The sequence below is a fragment of the Humulus lupulus genome, chromosome 8 (assembly GCF_963169125.1).
Source record: "Humulus lupulus chromosome 8, drHumLupu1.1, whole genome shotgun sequence".
Lineage (NCBI taxonomy): Eukaryota > Viridiplantae > Streptophyta > Magnoliopsida > Rosales > Cannabaceae > Humulus > Humulus lupulus.
Window position 1 is genome coordinate 115,201,390 of NC_084800.1, and position 22,474 is coordinate 115,223,863.

Here is a 22,474-nt window from a genome sequence, read left to right on the forward strand (position 1 = left end):
ACACACACAGAGAGAGAGAGAGAGAGGCTAACTGCAAGAATGATAGGGAGGGAGGGAATTTGGAAAGAGAGAGAGAGAGAGAGAGGGTTGCGGCTAGAAAGAGAGAGAGATGGATTGAAGTGAAGGGATTCTAGGTTAAAGTTAAACTGACTGGGCTTTTTTTAAAAAAAATAAATATCACTTACTTTATATCCAAACAAAATAAAGGGTTATACCCAAACAAAATATCACTTACATTTCATTTGCCGCCTTTTAATTTTAATTTTTTCTAGTTTACCGCTTTTTGTTTTACAAAATTTAGTTTACCGCATTTACTTAATATCTATTATAATATTTTTTCAATTGTCTTATAATGATGTGTTATTGAAAGGGGTTTTTGGTGTAGTGAATGGAGTGGTCCCCACGTGCATGGGAAATGCAAAGGGACAAATAGGTGGTAGTGCCACCACTTAGCTAACACTATGCATGAGAAAGTGGTGAGCCATTATATTAGAGGTAGGTGGGCACGCGAAGGTGCTCCTCGCGAGCCCCACCTTTTGGGAAATCTACTGGCTTGTCTCTTTGGGTGACCTTTCAAGCTCCCGAGAGGTTGGCATGCGAGCATGCTTCCAATGAGATGATCGAGAGACTCTTTGACATACATTGCGAATAACTCCTAAATACATATTCTCAGGTTGTAAGTAGTTGACGACTGACACCCCTTGTGACCTCCTTCTCAGGGGAAACGGTGTTCAAAGTAAGCACTGGCGACATCCCAGGGTTCACTGACATGGCCTTACCCTCTGAGAAAAGCTTAAAACATTTGCCCCCAAGTCTCTAGTGCATAATGTTCGGTCACCCCTGTGGTTGGAGGACATGTGTTGACATTTGGTCTTTCTCGTGGGTCGCATCGAACCCCTTTGATGGTAATTAAATGCTAGGACATGTCGATTATGAGAAGGCTAGGTGTCACATCGTTGCGTGTCTCGAGGAATCCTTCCCGATGTGGAACATTGGATGGTACTCGAGTAGCTTTGCCCCAAATCTAACTGTTGATTTTAAAATTTAAAATCTCAGCCCGTATAACTTAAACCTCAAGAACTTATCTTCTTCCTCACTTGCATTTTTTTTCCATTTTTGCCCTAAATTACTAACTGACTAGAAATCAAAGTTTTGCCAAACTTATATTCTCTTCTCAATAGGTCTGAAGTCAATAGGTTATTCCAACAGGTCGGCAAGGGAAATCAAGGCCGGCGGTCATCATTTCAACTGAGTGAGAACAACATACCAAATTTATGCATGATTTGTAGCACATAAATTTATCTTTTTTCCTTTCTTTTTCTTTTCCATTTTCATGGAGCATTTCTAAACTATCTGTGAGTATCTCAGGAAAGATTTTGAAGCCATTCTAGGTTTTGTTTTTGTTTACTTTTGCCTTCTATGATTCTAGGTTTCGTGATTTTAGGGTTCTGCATTTTTAGGTGTTTTACGATTTTAGGGGTTTTACCCCTCGTCTTTTGGTCCTTTCTCCTTCTGGGTTTTACTCTTTTTTCAATCCAACGAGAAAAATTCCTGACTTCACAAACCCTTGGGTATCTTGGTATTCGTTTCCTTAACCAAGTAGTTATCTGCTCATTTTCGTGTTTCAAATCTCCTATGACCCAGAGCTCGAATAGATACACTCGTAGATATATCATTCATTCGACGTTGGTTTTTTTTCCTTACTTCATGATGAGCCGAAGAACCTCATGGTCGAAAAATATTCACTGTCTAGGAATTTAAGATTGCAAAAAATGGCTCGAGAATGAGCAGATGAGCCATGTCAGTACATAGACTCTATCTCGAGTCTCATGGCCTTGAACCATTTTTCCTTGAACAAAAACACACTTTATGGCTCTTGAACTTAACTTTTTTCTATTAGATTCATTTTTCTTGCAATATGCAAGACACCACACACTTTGAAGTACCTTATATTGGGTTTTTTTTCCCTTTCCATAACTCTTATGGAGATATCTCATTTTTCTTCATCAGTATTCGATTAAGAATGTAACAAGCAGTTAACAACGCTTCACCCCATAAGTTGAAGTTCAACTTAGAAATCACCAACATAGAATTTATCATTTCTAGATAAGTCATATTTTTCTATTCGGCAACACCATTTTGGTGTGGTGTATAACGACTGTAAGTCAGCGGGTCATCTAAATTAATTGTCATCAAATACATCAACATGGGTTTCTCCGAATCAAGTGTAATGAACGAGCTGTATTGCAACCCTCCCACTATGACGAACCACAGGAGATTCTTGACTTGGAATTGGGGTATGTTCCTTTAAAGAGTTTGAAGAGAGAATTCAATTTTTAAAGTTATAAAAAAATATCAAACAATTAATTTGAACTTTTCATATGCCTTTTTTGAAAAAAAAAAAAAAAAAAACTTAGGTTCATATTTCTAATTATTATTTGGACGTTTCAATTTTTTTTTATTTTGTTGGATTTGAATTTTTTTTAACTCTTTAAAAAGTTCAATGTCTCTTGTTCTACAACAAAAAATATTTTCCATGACAAAACATTTGTGATTTGTTCGGTTTAAAGTCATAAAATTAATATAAGATGACATGTCATAAAATGTCGTTAAAAAGTATCGTTAAAAATAATTAATGAAATTTTAATAATAAATGTTATATAAAATAATATAAATGACATCATATAAATGTTGTTAAAAATATATTAATTATGACATTTTAAAATTATTATTATAATACCTGTGATGATATATATATTTTATAAATGTTATCCATAAATTAAAAAATTTCTAATAGCATGCAATTTTAGAAGTATATCTTATTAATGTAAAATTATTTAAACTAAAGTTATTTAAAATATAGTTTAAAACTAATTAGCTATTTTTTAAAAAAAAATTCTTTTCATTTTATGTTGTAATTTTGTGTTATACAAATTAATAATTTGATTTTTAATCTTTAATTACAAAAAAAAATACAATATTTATTAAAGAAAATGAAATATAAATAAGGATATATTTAGTTTTTAAAAAGAGATTTAAATAATGAACTGATTTTAAATTCTTTTAATCTAGTAATTTTTTTAAGTGTGTAGTTTAGAAATTTTAGAACCACCCAAAATTTTTGATGTCTTTTTTATTTGGCGCCACAATTAGCCGTCAATTTTTTTTTCATCATATTTGTTGCACCAGTTGTTACTTTCTCATCTCCCTCAATCTCTCAAACTTCACTAGGTAAATCTCTTCAACTCTCGGAGAGAAAGTTTGGATTTAGGGTAAAATTGTATAACTTAGCTCAGGTATTGCTAAGACTATTGTATTGAATTTATAGCAGAAGAATTACAGAGGATATTACAATCAGTGATCAATTAGCTCTCAACACGTATACACAATACAAAGCAGAAAAAAGATTGCAATCGTAACAAACTGTATGATTGCTGAATGCTAAAGAAATTCAGGGACCACTACAGTATATTCTAGAACAAATGATTAGATGATGATTAGGCTATGATTTGTCACTGCCAAGTGGCATTAGCTGCTGAGGTCATTCTTTAAACCAGCCCTTAAAAAAAAGGGTGTCTCTTGCACACCGAGTTTGGAGATCAACATCTGAAACCTTGAATGAGACAGTCCCTTTGTAAGGCAATCTGCGATTTGATCTGTTGTAGGGATATATCTGACTTATAGCTTCTTCCTTAGAACCTTATCCCTAAAAAATGCATATCTATTTTGATATGTTTTGTTCTTGAATGATAGAACGAGTTGGAGGAAAGAGCACCAACACTTGCATTATCCCACCATGTGACAGATTTGGGACTTAAAGGGAACTTTAATTCTTTGAGAAATGACTCTATCCATGCTATCTCAGTAGCCACATGATCTTACGCTCTATATTCAGACTCGGTGCTAGATCTTGATACAACGACTTATTTTTTTGATTACCAAGACACAAGAGAGTCACCAAAGTAGACACAATAGCCAGCAACAAACTTTCTATCATCGGGGCAGCAAGCCCAATCAGCATCAGAATAGCCACAAACACACAAACTTTCACTCGAACTGATGTGAAGACCATGATACAACGTTCCCTTTAAGTATCTCAAAACACGTATAACTCCACTCCAATGAACTGATGTTGGTGATTGCAAAAACTGGCTAAGATTTTTTATGACATAAGCTATATCCAGTCGTGTGTGACACAAGTACTGTAGTGCTCCGAGTAGACTTCTATAGATGGTTGGATTGGCAAGCTACTCTCCATCATGAATCAACATTGGTTTTCCATCAGGATTTGGAGTAGCACATGGCTTCTGATTTTTCATGTTATGCTGTGAAAGTATCTCTTCAATATACTTTGAATGAGTCAAGTACAACCCGGTTTCATCCTTGTAAGCTTCTATCCCAAGAAAGAAGTGTAAAGCCCCCAAATCTTTGAGTGTTAACTTCTTGTTGAGTCCTGTAATAAAATCAACAAGCTTCTTAGAGTTGTTCCTAGTTACCACAATGTCATCAACATAAATCAAGATAAAGATGATCACACTATCTTTATTGTAGAAAAATAATGAGTTATCAGCCTTTGAATTAATGAAATTCCAGCTGAGTAGAGTATTCCTTAGCCTCTCAAACTAAGCTCGATGAGCTTGTTTTAAGCGGTATAGTGACTTGTGCAATTTTCACACATGGGTTGGCTTATTTTTGTCTTCAAAACCTTGGGGTTGAACCATGTAGACATCCTCTTCAAAGTAGCCATTCAAAAAGGCATTGTTAATGTCCAATTGTCGTATTTGCCAATTCTTAGAGACAACAATTGTGAGGACAATGCGGACTATAGAAGCTTTGACCACAGGGATGAATGTCTCTCCAAAATCAATGCCAGGTCATTGATGGAACCCTTTAGCTATGAGGCGAGCTTTGAATCTTTGAAATGACCCATAGACATTCTTCTTAACTTTGAAAACCCACTTGTTTTCAACCAGGTTGTAATGAGGAGAATGTGGTACAAGTGACCATGTTTTGTTATTTTGAAGAACACTAATTTCCTCCTGCATATCATGTCCCCACCCCTCAATTTCAAGAGCCTATTCAACACTTGTGGTTTCTTATTGAAACTTAGACCACTGAGAACTTCCTTCCCATGTAAACTTTTGGTTTGTATATCCCATATTTAGCCTAGGTTATCATAGGATGGGATGGTTGTACAGTAGTTATTGGTGGCTGTGTTGGAGTCGCATGACTTTGAGGAGAGGAAGAAGGAAAACCTAATCTTAAAGAACCATGAAAATGACTAGAAACAATAGAGTGTTCAAGAGATTCAAGAAGAAATTGGATTATGAGGCGCATGAGATAATACCTAACTGCTAGTGTGAGTAGATGAGTTAGGAGAAGAAGGAACTACTTCAGGGGACACAGCTAGTGAGGGAGCAGGGACTGATGGCTATAGTGAAGTAGGGGTCATACTCGGTACCTAGAACCAAGCAGTTGGAGGAGAGGCAATATGGCATTGTTCAAGGCGATGAGTGTTCAAGAAACCTATCTAAAAGGGAAAATCATTTTCATTGAATTGAACATGTCGTGATATATAAAATCTTCCTGTGGAGCTGAGACATTTATACTCTTTGAAAAAATCATTGTACCCCAAAGTAACACATTTCAAAGATCTAAAACTTAATTTATGATCCTAATAAGAGCGGAGGAAAGGAAAACATGATGAACCAAATACACATAAGGAAGGATAGTCAGGTTTGTTGTGAAATAATGTTTCAAAGGGAGATTTATGGCCAAGAATCGATGTGGGAAGTCTGTTTATCAAGTAAAAAAAGGTTTGAAATGCATCAACCCAATATTTCAGAGGCATTGATGCTTGTGCTAGTAAGGTGAGACCCATGTCGACTATGTGTCGGTGTTTACGTTCAGCTCGACCATTCTGAGCTGACATATGAGGAGAGGAATGCTGAAAAATGATGCCATTTTCTTTAACAATGTTAGAAGAGGTTTGATATTCCCCACCCCAATCAGCCTTAAGGACTTTGGTTTTTTTGTCAAATTTATTTTCAACTAGAGCCTTGAATTGAGTAAAAGCTACCAATGCTTTAGATTTGAATTTCAGCAAGTATATCCATGTATATCGAATGAAAAAGTCGATAAAATGAGTGTAAAACCTGAAGTTTGTGTTTGGCATTACTAGGGCAGGACCCTAAAGGTCTGTATGAACAAGTTCTAATACATTTTTGGCTCTACTATTTGAAGAAGAAAAGGGAAGTGAGTGTGACTTTCCATATTGACAAGCATCACACAAAATATCTTGTTCATTTCAGAAACATTTTACATTAGTGGTAGCCATGACATTTTTCAAAATTCTAAAGGAAGGATGGCCCAAATGTTGGTGCCATACTGTGTTCTTGGAATTTAAAGACAGATCAGACAAAGGCTGATTAGACAGAAAAGAAACTCCAGTAAAAGGAAGACGAGGCTAAGCAGATTTTGAAGGTTGAGATGAGCTTGTAGCTAATGTGTGAAGTCGGTAGATTCCATCCTCAAGTGTCCCTCGAAGTAGAACCTTCTTTGTGTCTTTGTCCTTCACAACACAACAATGAGCATAAAATTCCATTAGTATGTTATTATCAACTGTGAGTTTAGACACATTAATGAGATTTTTGGCAATTTTAGGGACATGCAATAGATCTGTTAATAGAAGAGGATGATATCAATATGTGGGTAAAGAACCAGAACCAATATGTGAGATTGAGATAGAGTTACCATCGCCTACAGTGAGGCATTCCTTACCACCAAACTCAGTGTGTTGGTTCATATTGTTCACATTAGAAGTAAAATGGTTGCTAGCTCCACTATCAGAATACCAAGCATCGTTGTCAACCACTTCGGGAGAAGCAACAAAGGCTGAATGATGTGATTTTTGTGTTTGTTTAGGATCTGTCCCCATGGAACTTTCTTAGTATCGGTTGTAGAAAACCACTGCAGAATGTCCATACTTTCCACAAACTTGGCAAGTAGGTCTTGAGTTGTCTCCTCGTCCTCCTCTCCCTCGAGACCGAGAGGTATTTCCCTTGTTGTTTGGTGACTGTCCACAACCTCTAGGTGGGTTGGAGTAGTTGTTTTGTCTTTTGTTATAAGCAGACAGGTTGGACTAATTGGTTTTGTTTGCAAGATTTGCTGATGGAGATCCTAGGTCTTTGAGTGATTTACTTGTGGGAGAAAGAGCACTGAACCGTTCAAGGCGAATGTGTCTTGCAATTCTTGCTAGGTGATGTTTTGCATCCTTTCTATCTGAACTGTGATAGACAGATATTCTACATCCAAGCCATTCAGGACATTAGTAACAAGTTGGGACTCAGGGTAGGGACTACCTTCAATAACAAGGATGTTTGCCCAAGTTCTCATATGGCATAGGTACTTCGTCATGCTCGTGTTTCCTTTCCTAGCTGTTTGCAACTTTGTCCTGGTCTTATCCATTTTTGCTTTGGAATGAGCTCCATAGAGAGTGTCTAAGGCTTTCCACAACTCAGCAACAGTTTGACACCCGATTACCTCAGTAGCAATGGCTTCAGTCATTGACCCATAAAGCCATCCCATTAATAACTGATCATTGATCATCCACTGCTCATACGCTGGGTTAATGCTGAATGCAAATTTTGCTCCATCTTGAGAAGCCCCTGTACCTGCAGTCACAAACTCAGGGGGAGGTAGCTTAGTAACATTCAAGAAACCATCTAATCTATGGCCTCTGATAATAGTGGAGACCATTTTCTTCCATAGAGTAAAGTTATTCTTGTCCAAATTTAGCACGAATTGTTGGCTGAGAGTGCTGCCAAAAGGATTGACACTCACCGTATTTGAGGAAGGAGAGAAAGGGTTTGGAGCGATGTGAGTAGACACAATCGCTGGAGCTGTAGTCTTTGGGTCGACAGGTCGAGCATGTCCTCCTCCGTTGGAAGTTGGTGTGGTTTCTCTGGTTGACGATGCTGGTGGTCGTTCTCCTTCAGCCGCAGATGAAACATCATTCTTAGACGACATCGTAGTGGTGGCAGCAACCTAGAGCACTGATGCTAAGAGAAATTTTGGATTTAGGGTAAAATTGTATAACCTAGCTTAGTTATTGCTGAGACTATTGTATTGAATTTATACCAGAAGAATTATAGAAGATATTACAATCAGTGAGCAATTAACTCCCAACAAGTATACACAATACAAAGCAGAACAAAGATTGCAATCGTAACAAACTGTACGATTGCTGATTGCCAAAGAAATTCAGGGACCACTATAGTATATTCTAGAACAAATGATTAGATGATGATTAGGCTATGATTTGTCACTGCCAAGTGGCATTAGCTGCTAAGGTCATTCTTTAAACTCATCATCTTTCTTCATCTCCCTCAAGCTCTCAACTTCTTGAATTTCTAATGTGTATACAATTGATTAATATATGGAAGCTCTTACTCTTTACCTTCTTTGGCCCTGACATTGGCTCCTTCTCTGAGTGGCTCAAATTCGTTGCTGGTATCGACTTCGGTTCGGTTCTCACCGAAGTCATCCACCACAATTATGCATTCTTGGTTTCTTCCTCTCTTATTCATAAACTCTTGGATCTCCATATATTTTTATCCAAAAGGGTGCCCTTCATTGATTTTCTAGGGTGAGTTTCTCTATTTTTTCATTCTCAGTTTGATCTTTGTATTTTGGGGTTTGCATTAATTTTAACGTATCATCGAAATCAACCCAATTGGTTATAATTTTCATTAGGATGAATATATTAGCACCTGTATATATAAATTTGGAGCATTTTGGTTGTTATATATTGCTCCGAAGTGTAATGGGTTTTAAGGGAATTGTTGACTTGTGTTTTGGATTAGCTAAATTGAATATTACTTGTGATTGGTGGAAACGTAACAGGCCGTCTTGTGATGATTCAAGTTCATATAAATATTTACATGTATAAATATTTGCTTGTATGTGTGATTCACTAATCACATTGCTAATCTTAAATTCACGTTAACTAATTGTGATTGCATAGGTGCCCCTTCCTAAGAGGCAACTTTTGTTTTTGGTGCCAGCTGGTTCTTGATCCCATTTTGTATAGATCACTTGTTAGAGGTAATGATACTTAGAATTTGATATGCTATGTTGTTTAGCATTTCTGACTCTACTTCTTTATAATATTGCATATCATAGCTTTATTATGTGCATGAGTGACATCAAGAAACTATATATGTTTAATTTTTTGATCTTATATGCTTGGAGTCATATATCTGTGCATAAACACACATAACTCATGGCATTCAAAATCCTATAATCACTAAAAATTAGAATATGATGTTGTAATACTTTTGTGTGTGTGCACCCTCAATAATATATTTATCATGCGCACTTTCATTAATTGTGTCTTTTCATCATTCATAGTCGTATTTAAAAACATAGATAATTAAAGTTCAAAGAACAGATCATTATATATATTCATGTCATAATCATTACCATTTTCTCGTTGAACCACTCTTAATTTATACTCTTGATTTGATATATATATATATTGTGTATCCTAATTTCAGCACGAGTCTTTCACTCAGATCGTGTACAACTAGCAAATAAATGCATGGAAGAAATAGCTTGGAAGTCCATGTATTCTCCACGTAGACAACACGATTTTCATGATGGTTGTCCGAGCTAGGGATGCATAAATTGATAAGGGCAAGCTGATAATATTTATGAGGCACGATCTCCACAATATGGGCTCGACAGTATATCTAGCTCGTGGTAATTTGGAGATATGGCATGTCCGCGGATCCCTGAAAACCCGAATACTGTAAACAATCGTTTATGGCCAGCATGTGATATTTAATGTGCCAAATATTAGGAGATTATTTATTTCATGATCATATCATATCCTAGTATAAATGGGAATATTTCATATTAAATGTAATAAATATGTAAATCCATGATTGACTCATGCGGTTACCCAAACCTGTCCAAGGAATTTCTCTATAAATACTGAGAATATTGGACAAGAAAAGGGGGAACGATTATTCTGTAATACCGAAACTCTGTCAAAATAGAAAGAGAAAAGCAATAATAATATAGACTCGTAGACTAGGTGGATTTTAACCACTGAACCATGTAAAAATATCGGTGTTCTTGAGAGTTATTTTCTTACTTCGGTTTATCATCAAGCACTAATTCAACCTTGTTATTTTCTTAATTCACTGTTGGCGAAAAACCGCGTCAACAATTTGGTGCTTTCATTGTGAGTTGAGATTAGTGCTTTCATCAAAATCCCAATCAAATCTCATCATGGTGGTCACTCGCTCGATGCATGACAATGAGATAGAACAGCCTGGTGGGCAGGGGGCCCACCATACCACTATTTCAAATGAGCATGGCCCTGAAGTTCAGCAACAATCGGGAAGGCAACTGGTGGGCCACAACGATACTGGGAGTTCGACGTCATTGCTGCCGAATCCAAACCTAGACTACTTAACTGCGGTAGAACTTGAAAACATGCAGTTAAGAAGCCATCTTGCTAAAGCAAACATGCAAATCGAGGAGGTTTTGGCTCAGTTACCCCCTCTTGCAACTGACGTTAATGTCAGAAAGAGGCAAAGTGGGTGTCATATGTCCCACAGAAATAATCGATCCAAACCAAGTCGGTCAATCATAACTGCCACCCAAAGTTCTGTGCCCACAACGCTAGATCGCCAAAATGCTCAACCTAGGGGCCCTCCCAGGGGTCATTGGCAGGTCAGTTGATCGGTTAGAACCGTGACCCCAAGTTCGGTACCATTGTTGCACGTGCCTGGGAATACCCATGGCAACCCACGAGGAGGGGGTAGAGCAGGTTCATTGAGACAACATATTCAAGCCAACCCTCCTGCGTCCCGGTCAGATCGCCAAACACAAATAGCTAGAAATGGTGGGGCGGAGTGACCGTGGGCTAATTTAGTTTGCCCTGATGGAACAAGAATTTCCTCGCCAGTCAGGCATCCCCCATCACCCATAAGACATTCGACACCGCTTCGTTCTGTACGGGACATTCCTGCTTATGGGGACAGCAGGAGAAATCCTCCTCCGTCTACCCCTACTTATGTCCCACGGACACGTGTCAATAATCCAGATCCTCAGCCTCAACCGCGAATAGTGAGCTTCGCTAATGGAAGTTATTGGACTGAAAGCCATCAAAGCGGCAGGTTCGAAGGCGATCTGAGAAATCACCTAAGTTTGACTCAGAGTCCTCAATTCGATCCACATCCTGATTTGCGAGATCACCTAAACTCACATAGAAGAAATTTAGCCCGAAATGAAGTAGTTAGTTACACTCGTCAAGGAGGAGGTCCTTTTTAAATACGTGATAGCAGGAATGTCCCAAAAAACCAAGCTCGAACTTGGAGGGACAACAACCCACCGAATGCGTATGATAGGACGGGAGCTGTTGAACAACCCCAGAATAACCAAGGAACCAGGGACCAAACCCTCAAAAGGATAGCCTAGATGGAGGAGCTAATGAAGAGGCTCCTATCGGAAAAAGAGAAAGATGAGTGTGATTCAGAGGATGAGCTCGAGCTTTTCATCCTGAATATTGCTGCGACTGCATTTGTCAAAGTTCAAATGCCACATTTGTCAAAGTTCAAATGTGGTTTCAGGACAGAGATGGAGATCCGTTTGATCACTTAGGGATGTTCAACACCATGATGATAGCCCACAACATCGGGCCCGAGCTAAGATGCCAAATATTTCCCTCGACTCTAATTGGGCCAGCTAGGCAGTGGTTCAAACAGTACAAGAGGCATTCAATTAGCTCGTGGAAGAGATTTTCCGCCGACTTCAAGAGAGCATTCAGAGCATCTTAAGCAGCTTGGATTAAGGTTGACTCTCTAGGAAATGTAAAGTAGCAGCCTGGTGAACCTTTGAAAGCATATCTAAGTAGGTTTGCCAATGTTGCTGCGCAAGCTAGAGACGCCGATGAGAGAAGCTCATGGAAATAAAGACGAGAATCCTTGTGGGAGGCAACCTGTGGCAAGAGCTACAGAGGAAATGAGTTAGTATTGTGGATGAGTTCTTGAACCGAGCTCAAAGGTGGGTTAATCTAGAAGAGCTGCGAGCTTCTGTCGCAGGAACCAGCCAAGTCCATGTCCAGCCCGTTGGAGCGGTAACGGATATAGCAGCTATGACTCAAATAGTTTCCCAGAATAACCAAAGGGGAAATAATAAGAGAAAGGGAAATGGTGAGGGCGACCATAACAGAACAAAGAAAGTCCGTGGAGAAATTTAAATCGGTCTACACAACATATACCGATCTCACGAATACTAGAGAATGCATCTTCTTGGAAAATTCTACTCACCTTCCATGGAAGAAGCCAGAAACGTTAAAGAATCAAAGGGCAAAGAGAGATCCTTTGAAGTTCTGTTGATTCCACAATGATATCGGTCATAATACTGATGACTACAGACACCTGAATGATGAGATCGAGACTCTCATCAGGGCAGGACTTTTGGCTCAGTACGCGCGGAATCGAGCAACTCCTAGGCAACCCGCTGGACAAAACACTCCGTCAGTTCTGAAAGCTCTAGTGAATCAAGCCGGAGCTCAGGTGATTCAAGACAATCCTCCTCCGATAATAGGAGGAGATATAGCCACCATTTTGGGAGGACCTCATCTGGCAGGCACAACAGAGGTGCCTAGAAGAGATATATCAATGAAATGAAATCCCATAACAGAGTAGAGTTTGTCCCGAAACAATGGTTATCAAAGCAACAACGATTGGAAAAACAACCAATTGTTTTTACGGAGGAAGATACCAGCCATGTCCAGTTCCCACATAACGTTCCTCTGGTCATAACAGTTCAGCTCGCCAACCAGAGAGTTAAGAGGACACTAGTAGATAATGGAAGTTCTGTGACTATACTCTTTAGGTCCACCCTAGAAAAAATGGGATTGTCTGTAATTGAGCTGAAGGCAACTTCCATGATTCTATATGGGTTTTCTGGTGAAGGGTCGGCAGTTATCAGAATGATCGAATTAGTGGTAACATTGGGTGAGGGTCCATGAATTGTCTCCAAGCTTCTTGAGTTTGTGGTCATCGATTGTCCAACCGCATACAATGCGATTTTGGACCAACCTGCGTTGATGGAGTTTGAAGCCATAACCTCTATCCGCGACCTAGAAATCAAATTCCCATCATCTGCGAGAATATGCACTGTCAGAGGCGATCAGCTCGTTGCCACGGAATGCTATAGCATTTCCATGAAGGGAAAATCACAACCAGGGTAGCAAGCAATGGCCATAAGTGACGGAGGTGAGGAGTCCCAGGAAGTGGAAGTTACCTCCGAGACGGAAGAACCTCAAGAAACAAAGGATAGAGACGTCGCCACAAGTGATGATATCGACCTGCGAATGGGAGAGGACAGGTCAGAGCTCTAAGCTATTGAGGAGCTCAAGGAGATAAATATAGATTCCAAAGATGCTTCAAGATTCGTTAAGATTGGGAAAAATCTTGCCAATGATAGGAAAAAGGAGCTGGTTAAATTTTCACAAGGGAATCTAGATGTGTTCGCCTGGTCTCATGAAGACATGGTGGGAATAAGCCCGAGTGTGATCATGCACATCTTAAACTTGGATAAAAGTGTGCCTGCAAAATCCCAAAAATAGAGACGTTTGGGAACAGTCCGAGCTGAGGCATTGGAAGAAGAAGTAGCTTAGTTATTAAAGTGCGGGTTCATTCGTGAAGCAAAATATCTGATCTGGGTCACGAATCCTGTCATGGTCCCAAAGCCAAACAGAAAGTGGTAGACCTACATCGATTTCTCTGACCTGAATAAAGCTTGTCCTAAGGATTACTTCCCATTTCCAAGAATTGATCAGTTGGTAGACGCCACCGCGGGACATGAGCTCATGTCCTTTATGGATGCGTACTCTGGATATAACTAGATTGTGATGAATCCTGCGGACCAGGAGTATACTAGCTTTACGACTCAAAAAAATGTATACTGGATAAAAGTGTGCCTGCAAAATCCCAAAAATAGAGACGTTTGGGAACAGTCCAAGCTGAGGCATTGGAAGAAGAAGTAGCTTAGTTATTAAAGTGCGGGTTCATTCGTGAAGCAAAATATCTGATCTGGGTCACGAATCCTGTCATGGTCCCAAAGCCAAACAGAAAGTGGTAGACCTACATTTATTTCTCCGACCTGAATAAAGCTTGTCCTAAGGATTACTTCCCATTTCCAAGAATTGATCAGTTGGTAGACGCCACCGCGGGACGCGAGCTCATGTCCTTTATGGATGAGTACTCTGGATATAACCAGATCGTGATGAATCCTGCGGACCAGGAGCATACTAGCTTTATGACTCAAACAAATGTATACTGGATAAAAGTGTGCCTGCAAAATCCCAAAAATAAAGACGTTTGGGAACAGTCCGAGCTGAGGCATTGGAAGAAGAAGTAGCTTAGTTATTAAAGTGCGGGTTCATTCGTGAAGCAAAATATCTGATCTGGGTCACGAATCCTGTCATGGTCCCAAAGCCAAACAGAAAGTGGTAGACCTACATCGATTTCTCCGACCTGAATAAAGCTTGTCCTAAGGATTACTTCCCATTTCCAAGAATTGATCAGTTGGTAGACGCCACCGCGGGACACGAGCTCATGTCCTTTATGGATGCGTACTCTGGATATAACCAGATCGTGATGAATCCTGCGGACCAGGAGCATACTAGCTTTATGACTCAAACAAATGTATACTGGATAAAGGTGTGCCTGCAAAATCCCAAAAATAGAGACGTTTGGGAACAGTCCGAGCTGAGGCATTGGAAGAAGAAGTAGCTTAGTTATTAAAGTGCGGGTTCATTCGTGAAGCAAATTATCTGATCTGGGTCACGAATCCTGTCATGGTCCCAAAGCCAAACAGAAAGTGGTAGACCTACATTTATTTCTCCGACCTGAATAAAGCTTGTCCTAAGGATTACTTCCCATTTCCAAGAATTGATCAGTTGGTAGACGCCACCGCGGGACGCGAGCTCATGTCCTTTATGGATGAGTACTCTGGATATAACCAGATCGTGATGAATCCTGCGGACCAGGAGCATACTAGCTTTATGACTCAAACAAATGTATACTGTTATAAAGTTATGCCTTTCGGGCTGAAGAACGTCAGGGCTACCTACCAACGGTTAGTCAACATAATATTCATTTGTCAGATCGGGAAAAATATGGAAGTGTATGTCGACGATATACTAGTCAAATCCAAGACTGCCGATAACCATGTTTCTGATCTAAATGAATGTTTTGATATCTTGAGGAAATATAATATGTGGCTGAATCCCCATAAATGTACTTTTGGAGTGGCATGAGGAAAGTTTTTGGGATTCATAGTCAATACAAAGGGGATAGAGGCGAACCCATATAAAATCAGGTCATTATTGGATATGCCTTCGCCTAGCTCGCGTAAAGAAGTTCAGAGTCTGGCTGGAAAGGTGGCCACGCTAAACCAATTTATTTCAAAGTCCACTGACAAGTGTTTTCCATTCTACAACTTGCTAAGAGGAAACAATAAATTTGAATGGACCGAGGTGTGCGAGCAGGCATTCCTCGACCTAAAGACGCATTTGGATAAGCCCCCAATATTGTCTAAGCTTGCATCTGGAGAGCCCTATTCTTTTATTTGGCTGTGACAGAAAATGCAGCCAGCTCCGTGTTGGTTCGGGAAGAAGACCGTGCTAAAAAACTGGTGTACTATATAAGCAAAAGACTTCTCGGGGCTGAATCACGGTATCCACTGATAGAAAAGATAGCATTTTTCCTGATATTAGCTTCCAAGAAGCTTAGACCATACTTCCAGTCCCACTCAATCCACGTCATGACCGACCAACCTCTAAGGTAGGTATTGCAAATACCTGAAACATCGGGACGTCTTTTGAGATACTGTACGTACGACAGACCTCGATCAAAAGCCAGGCCCTTGCTGATTTTGTGGCTGAATGTACCAGATTTCAAGAGGAGTTTTTGAAGGATCTGGTGCATGAGTTATTGATGCATGTCATATGTCGTATCAAATTTAAATATATATATTTTTTATTCACTTACACCAACTACTTCAGTATAGCGGTAAATAAAGGTCGAACCCATGAGGACTATGCTCAAATTATTATTCAAAATAATACTAGACTGAAATTAAAAAGGGGTTTTAGTTTTAATACCTGAAAACATAAAATGAAATAAATATCAACGATTGAATAACTAAGGATATAACGATATTAAAGAAATAGTCAAGAATTACTCTCCACCTTCAACAATCAATCTATCAACAATGATGAATAATATTCCCTATTCCTAATTAAACTATTAATTCAACAGTCAATTATCCCAGTTTCCCTAATATAATTAATTAAAGCTAAGCGCTCTTAAATAACCCTTTTTACCCAGCAATAAACCCATTAAGCATGCAATCTATTTAACCTAGTAAAAGCATTACAGTTTGTGGAAACATGTTAATCTAGGCAACAAATTCATTAAGCATGCAATTCATTTAACCTAGGTTCTATTTTTCCTCACAATTAAAATACCTGCCACAATACCTTAATTGCAATTTATCACTTTACTTAGAATTCTAAACTATTAGGTGAATAGAAATCCTAAGATGATAGTATAACAATGCAAAACCCCAATTAGTGGCAATCTAAACAAGATTTTACAAGATCCATGACATTCAAATAGAAAAATAGAGGCAATTTAATATAAGGGAATAAAAGGAATAAAATTCATCAATGCATTCAAGATCTCATGTCTAGGGTTTTTAAATAACCCTTAACTATAAAGAAAACTACTCCATAATCATATTCATATTCATAAACATAAATATTCAAGGAAAATAAAAGAGTTTTGAGAAGAAAGAAAAACTAGATTGAAGAATATAGATGATGATATTTTTTCCTCATCCTCTGCTGCTCTAGCCTCTAAAAATCACAATCCAAAGTTATAATAAAAGTTAACCTTAATCCCTTTTATAACCCATGAAAAATTACATTTAAAATTTGAATTTTAAGGAAAATTTTGTTGCACGGCCGTGACCAGTGATTCTTGGTGGCCGCGGCCACTAAAAAAATGTATTTTCCATAAAATCGGGCTCTAGCCGCGGCTTGGGACATTGCTGGCCGCAGCCACTACGTTCTGTCCCCCAGGCCGTGGCTTGGAATAAGGCTGGCCGCGGCTGTAGCAAGCTTTCCCGCTTTTCGGTTTTCTTCTGCTACAGTGACCGAAAGTATTTTAAGCATAACGTTCTCGATATATCTCGGAATTGGACGATTAAAAAAGATATAGAAATATAAGAAAAAGATCTAAAACTTTTATTTCTAGGTATATTTCCAAAAGAGTTATAGAAAATTATCAAAATCAAGTGTGAAGTTTCAGACTTGTAATTCCGAGCTTAACCATTGCTTGTAAAACATCACAAATTCATTCATTTTCACCCAAATGTCTTGAAAATCCTAAAAACATAAAATTAAATAATTAAACATATATAAATAAATAATCAAGTGCATAATAATATAAGAATAATGAATTAAAATTAGACAAATTCAGTACTTATCAGTTATGGAGAATATTCATGGAGGCTCATCTAACGAGAATGGGTTTGGAGCTGGGATCATATTGATCTCTCCAGAGGGGCATCGATTCCATACAGCTCTGAGATTTGGATTTGAAGCATCCAACAACAAAGCCGAATATGAAGCTTTGTTAGCCGGACTTAGAGTGGCAAAGGAATTGAAAGCAAGGTCGTCCAATGTTATAGCGATTCCCAGCTTGTGGTCAATCAAGTGTTGGGGGAATATCAAGCATGTGGTACCAAGATGGCGGCTTATCTAGCTAAGGTGAAGGGAGAGCTATCAGAATTTGAATACAATACTATTGAACAGATCCCTTGTGAGCAGAACTCTAATGCTGACGCTTTGGCAAGGCTTGCCACCACCAATGAAGTTGAGACTTTGAATGTAGTACCAGTGGAATTATTGGAGAGTCCCAGGGTGGCAGAAAAAATGGTAGAGGTCGAGATGATTGACACTAGGCCAACCTGGATGACCCCCATAGTGAAATATCTTACAACAAGAAGGTTACCTGAGGAAAGAAAGGACGCGAGAAAAATACTCTATCAAGCTCTGAGGTATGTGATAGTGGATGGAACATTACCAACGTGGTCATTCACTACCTCTTCTACGGTGTGTTCTGCCTGAGGAGGCTAAAACCATTATGCAAGAGGTGCATGAAGGCTTTTGTGAAGATCATGCTGGGGGGCCAAACCTAGCCTAAAAATATTAAGGCATGGCTATTTTTGGCCCACTTTAACAAAAGATTCCATCTCCCATGTTTAGAAATGCGACAAATGCCAGCACTTCGCCACAGTCAGCCGAGCTGCTCCAGTTGAGCTAACGATGATCTCTTCCCCGTGGCCATTTGTAGTATGGGGAATTGACTTAATAGGATCCTTGCCTATGGGAAAGGGAGGAGTTCATTATGCGGTGGTGGCAATTGATTATTTCACGAAGTGGGTAGAGGCCGAGTCTTTGGCAACCATCACTTCAAAAAGAGTGCAGGACTTTGTGGTGAAGAAGATTGTATGCCGATTTGGGCTTCCTAAAAAGATCATGTCAGATAATGGAACCCAGTATGACAATGATCTCTTCACCGATTTCTGTGAAAAGCACTAAGTTATTAAACGTTTTTCTTCGGTTGCATATCCATAGGCCAATGGACAGGTCGAGGCTGTGAATAAGACCCTAAAGGCGAGCCTTACGAAAAGGTTAGATGAGGTCAAAGGAGTATGGCTCGAGCAGCGCCCACAAGTACTTTGGGCACACCAAACTTCTCACAGGACCTCCACATGATACAATCCTTTCTCCTTGACCTTCGGAAGTGAGGTCGTCCTTCCCGTCGAAGCAAAGGTAGCCACGTACAGACTAAGGACATTCAGCCAGGAGCAGAATGATGAGTTACTTAACACATCTCTAGACCTGATTGATGAAAAACGAGAGGATTCAAAGTTATAGCTCGCGTATTACCAACAAAAAATCACTCATTATTTTAATTCTAAGGTCAAAAGACGTAGTTTTGGACTGGGTGACCTAGTTCTCCGAAGGGTCTTTTTGGCAAACAAGGATCCTAAGGATGGGGCTTTAGGCCCGAACTGGGAAGGACCTTATCAGATCATGGAATTTTTGCGTGAGGGAACTTTCAAGTTAGCTCGACTTAGTGGAGAAACAGTCCCACGGACCTGGAACGCCATGCACTTAAAGAAGTATTACCAGTAGTGTTACCAACCATCTATGTAAGGCTTAGTTATAAAAGCCATTTTATTAAATAACGAGGGATTATCATGTAATTTTGCTTGTTAGCATGTTTTTAAATAATTTTTCTTTATAAATTAGCTCATGTAAAAGCAACCAAGAAAGTTTTACATTTTGGTTACTTGGGGGGCATATAACCCAAGGTGGATCTGAGCAAGGTTGGTGAATGAGTTTAAATTACTAAAAGTCCTGGATACAACCAGGTATAAAACTATCCTGGATACAACCAAATCATAAACTTAGAATCTTGGAAAATTGATTATCGTCAGAAACTTAGAAGCTTGGAAAGTTGATTATCCGACAGCTTTTTAGGAGCTCGAGGTGTCAATAAACCTAGCACGAACAAAGTTCAAATCACTTAAAATCCTGGATACAACCAGGTCCAAAACTTAGAAGATAGGAAAATTGAATATTCGATGGCTTTTTTAGAAGCTCGAGATGTCAATAAACCTAACACGAACTAAGTTTAAAATATTTAAAATCCTGGATACAACCGGGTCCAAGGCTTGACACTTAACATGTATAATATAAATGAACACATTAAATTTGGATATAGCCAAACTCAAAATCTCTATCCTGATCTAAAAATCGATTCCTAAAATCTCAAATGTGCAAGTCTAAGAAAGTATAAACATGAGAGATAATCAAGGAAAAGACAAATAGATTAAAAGTTAGATATATGAATTGAAATTCAAGTTTTCCCTAGGAGAAAAGCCTCGAACTAAGCCCAAGGGAAATTGTTGACAAACAAATAAAAAAAAAAAGAAAGAGCAAAATAATGAAAACTTCATTGAGCCCCTTTGGGACGTTCTGAGGATGTGACTTCCTCGATCTCCTGCTCACCCGCTGTAGAAGCGTCCCCTGTTTCTGACGGCTCTTGCAAGATCCGGGCCTTGAATTTTTCAAGGTATGGATCCCAAAGCTCGGGAGCCATGAAAGAAAAGTTGCCATCCTGGTTAAAAGCCCAACAATGGTACAACATGTCTTCCATGGAGGATAGTGAGGCTGCCTTCTCTTCTTTAATTGCAGCCTCGACCTCTAGCTGTTTTGCTTTGGCCTTAGCAACCTCGACCTAGAGAGAAGCCAAGGCAATCTTTGTGGCTTGCTCATTTTCTTGAGACAATGCAAGGGCAAACTTGGCATCGTACTAACTCTTTTGAGCAATTGTAAAGGCAGCTTTGGTAGCTTGCTCACCTCCTTGAGCAGTGATCAGAGTAGTCTTGGCAGCATTGAGCTCAGCTTGGAGTTCGTCATTTCTAGCTCTAGCTTGGGCTATACTACGGTGCTGAGCCCGGGCATACTGAAAAAATAAAAAGGCAAGTTAGAAGTGTACTTTGGCAAGATGAAGAGAAAATTTTCATTAAGGAATGATATCTTACTGTGAGGGTCAGCCCCAAGGCTGACTCCAAAACGTTCTCCAGGCTCTGTTCTTCTATCGTCCTAAGGTCCCCCGGGTTGGCTTTATAAGCGTGCCCCCCCATGTGGCTCGTTGTCTTGTAGAGGATTCCCCGAAAGGCATTGAGGATTTTCTCCAGATTCTGGGGAACGACTGGGATTCGCACAGTTGCAGCTAGGATAGGAGGAGCTGGGGGATCAGCTTGCATTACTTGATCCTGAGCAGACATGAATCGAGGATGAGGGGGAGGATGAGGAATCCTTTTCTTCATCACGGTAGACGCCAAAACTGTTGAGCTCGCGTCTTTCCCCTTATCAGGGGATTTGGAGGTGTTTCCTCCCATAGGAGGGGTTTTCTTTGTAAATGGGGCTTCTTTACGACAGGACCCGAGCATGACTTTCCGCCCTGGAAAGCTGTACGGAGATCAGGAGCTCCGGGTCGTTCCATCTCTTCCCCTAAAAAGAACAAAAAGGGAATTAATTCACAAGTAAAGTCAAAAACTTACACAAAGGAAATAAAAAAAGGTCCTACCCTCAGGGCTGGGGGAGGAGTCTATTTTCACGACCTATGACCTTGGGATAACTGGAGGAGAAGGAGAATCTAAGTCTAAAATTTCCTGTTTTATAGGAGGTTCGGGCTCAGGCTCTACCTCGGGGCTAGACTCGTCTACATATTTCCTAAATCCAGGGGCAAAGGCACCCTGGAGCAAAGAAGGCCATGACCTACGATTGGTCCCATACTCCTCAAAAATGGCTGACCTAATGGTTGAGGTGTTATCTACAACAATAGTGCCTCTAGGGAAACTCATATCATGGCACAACACTAAATGATCCACGCACTGGAGCAGGGTGATGTTACGGTTTGGATTGTTAGGGTGATAGTGGACGAGCTGATTTGGGTTATATCTAACTAGCCTAATGTCGGAAACATCCCTATCTAATTCCCTATAAAGGTATGGGTTAACTTGGCCAGAGGGGCCGGCTGCTACCCCCGATGCAGCTCGTTCTAAATCAGGTTCTCGAGCAGCCTCAGGAATCCACCTCTTCTGCATAAGAGGCACCTCATCTTCCTCTTACTCCTCGCCTTCAGCAGCTTCTGAGTATTCTTCTTGGGAAGGCGGGAGATCGAGGACTATAGGAAGGGTAGCTCGGGTCCTTCTTAAGGCCAACGTCTTACCTTTGCTGATCAACTTACACGCCAACATCGTGACGTAATTCACGAGCTGGCGATAGTACTTCTCGCTAGGCAGGAGCCCAGACAGTGTTTCATACTAACCCCCGAGGTTCATCGACTTCCTAGTCCTCGCGAATATGGTTGCACAAAAAATAAACTCAATTAACATATGCACAAGGAGTATGTCTTAAAAAAAGAATGACTTTACGAGCTAGGAAGGAAAGAAGAATTACGGGACGGTTGAAGTATCGATGCTCACAGTTTCGGAACCCATTCGACATAAAGAACTAATCCTTGTAGTCGTTGGGGTGGCTTGGGAGCTAGATGATCGAAGCAGAGTTCGGGAATCTGGTGAGGTAGTAGAACCCGTCACCTCGCCCTTTTTGCTCTGGGCTAGCCTTAAGGCAGAAGAAGTATAGAATATCTGCCGGAGTGGGGACCTCCTACTCGTGCTTCAGAAAGAGATATTTCAACCCTGCCAGAAGTCTATATGAATTTGGGGGAGCTGAAAAGGTGCCAAATTCACATAGTTCAAGAAGTTAGCAAAGTATTGATCTAGGGGAAGGAAGGCCCCC